The sequence below is a fragment of the Triticum dicoccoides genome, chromosome 2B, assembly GCF_002162155.2.
Source record: "Triticum dicoccoides isolate Atlit2015 ecotype Zavitan chromosome 2B, WEW_v2.0, whole genome shotgun sequence".
Lineage (NCBI taxonomy): Eukaryota > Viridiplantae > Streptophyta > Magnoliopsida > Poales > Poaceae > Triticum > Triticum dicoccoides.
Window position 1 is genome coordinate 140,730,542 of NC_041383.1, and position 2,708 is coordinate 140,733,249.

The following is a 2,708-nucleotide window of genomic DNA, read 5'->3' on the forward strand; positions in this document are numbered from 1 at the left end:
CGGCGGCGAGGCGGGGTCGGGGGAGACGACGGCGAGGCGGGGTCGGGGGAGACGGCGGCGAGGCGGAGGCGACGAGGAATAGTAGAGGAGAATTGGGGGAGGAAGCAGAGGAGAGGGAATCAGGCCGCGCGGGGGTTTAAATGAAAATAGCTTTAACTGTAGCGTGGGGAGGAAAAACGCGCTGCTGCTAAAATCCGTAGTAGTAGCGCTGTTCGTAGAAGGGCGCTACTACTATACCTAGCACGTCGAGAACGGTGTGGCAATTATAGTAGTAGCGCTTTCTGTTCCTGCCGCGCTACTGCTAAGCGGCTAACAGTAGCACGGTTCTGCCAGACGCGCTACTGCTAAGTAGCAGTAGCGCCTCATTTTAACAAGCGCTACTGATAACATTCTGTGTATAAGGTTTTCCCTAGTAGTGTAAAATCCGCGTCCCTGACTCACTTGTGATTATTCCTTTCCTGCACTTTACTTTGATTTGTATGCTTGTGGGATCGCTAATTAGATTATTGTCTAGATTACATAACGTTCAGCTTACTTGTCATCCATATTATGTTCATCTATTTGGATTATCTAGAAAACCTACTTTATCCGCAAATACCTAAAATTGGTGATTAATCTTAAAAATTGTCGTCTACAATATTCACCCATCCTCTAGTCGACCCTCACGAGCCTTTCAACCTCCTGGTCAGCGCTCATAGCGCCGACACACGAAATGCACATCTCGGCCGTCGGGTAGCTGATCACCATTTCAAAGTCTATATCCGTGGTTCAAGAAATGGAATTGCTATTCTCGATTCAGACAAGACACTGATTTGTTTACGAAACGCTCTTCATTTTATAGGATCTCCCAGTCGTCAAAAAGGCCGTTCCTTCTTTTTAAAGACCAATCATTTATTTATTTATGAGATAACGGAAGAAATGGCGAGCTATTTAAGAAGCTATTTAAGAAATGTGAATTCTCATTGTTTCGATGATTCTCAATGGAAGATCGGGGCGTTTTTGACCAATTCTTTTGCAAATAAAAAAAAATTCCGTTCAAGAAAGAAGAAGATCAATTTTGGGTTGAACCAACAACCTGATTGTGTGGTTATTCTGAATGCAGATAGAAAGTCTTCGGTCATACTGGAAGCTGATCGATCACAAATACCTATTCCATCCTTAGTTGATTCTACGATCCCATGGGAATCCTATAAAAGAATCACTTATCCCATGCCAGCGAATGACCCTATACAGTTCGTATATCTATTTCGTCATTCGATCATGAAAACAGTGATTCTTGAACAGAATGCGATTAGTAGAGAAGCGCAATCTCTCAGAGTCACTTTGAGTACGGGGAAGTCCGCAGGAGGGATGAGATCCGCCTGCTACTCCACCTCTTCTTCTTCCCCAATAGACGAAGAAGAAAATAGGGCCAAGGCGCTATTGGAGATGCGCAAAAAATATCCATCGGGAGATGGCGCTGACGCTGACGCTAACGCTCGCAAGGCGGTTTTGCAGGCAATTTCACAAAATAGTTTTTTTTCGTTGAGCTCATAACCCGGTTTGGGCCGATTGACTCTGAGAGCGATCGAGGGGTCGCGGGCTCACACCTTGCTTTTGCGCATAGGATCGAAGAGATCCTAGAATTTCATGGAAAGAGCAGCGGCTCTCTGAAAGACCTCATTGATCTGAAATTGGATTTGGAAGACGCCTCTAAAAGAGAGGAGATTCTACTTCCATATTTTTCCTCCAAAAAAGAGGCAAAGTCCTAGCGTGATACAAAAAGAAATAATGGGCAAGGGCGGGGAATGATAGGTTCATAGATGTGGAGTAATCAGTTCTTCATTTGAAGAGTTAGTTGGCTGGCCTACCGGCCCGCAGATGTAGAGAGGTTGCCCCCACCATCCTCTTGAACTGCGAAATCAAAGCGATTCCTGTTGATGGAAGAAAGGCTAATTTCGTTTGATCCGATCCGCCTATGCCAGTTCGAGTCTGGCGAGTCGCTATCATCTGTTGCCCTAACTTTTTCTATTAGCTCATCTTGTCTGTAGTGATATTTTGGAGAAGGAGCAATTACCGGAGTGAGAAAGGTAGAAAGAAGCAATCACGAAAGCTAGTGCTAGTTGTGGCTTTTTGTACTAATCTTGTTTGTTCGGTAGCTCGCATCAGCAGCTTTAAAAGGAATAGAAAACGAGGCTTTTTCCACCACACCAGGGGCGGGCATTACGCTCAAGCAGGGGAAGTCAATTTGACTGCTGCTCGAGAACCTGTTTGAACAAGAAGAAGTAGCATGGCTCCAGCGGGGCAGAGCCAATTGGCTACGACATGGTGACCGAAATACAAATTTTTTCCACCACTTTGCAATTGCAAGAAAAAAGAGGAATCTGATCAAGTACTTGATGAGCGATACTGGAGATCGAATAGAAGGTAATGACTTACTCGATGCACATATTTAGGGCTATTTCTCTCATCTGTTTAATACGCAATTCTCTTCGATAAGAAGGGTTCTCTTGTGTTCCAGGGTTGATTAAGCGTCTGGTGGAACAGGGATACATTGTGTGAGGCCAAATTGCCTGACGAATTGATGAATATGGCTCAATATAGACTGGTCCAGGTATACCGGTCAGTCTTGAGCCACCAGGATAGCCTTCCACATATCCTGTTCCTCCCTTGAGTGGTAACTCTTTTCTAACCTTAGAATCCTGAACCAATTTGCTCCAAAGACTCTG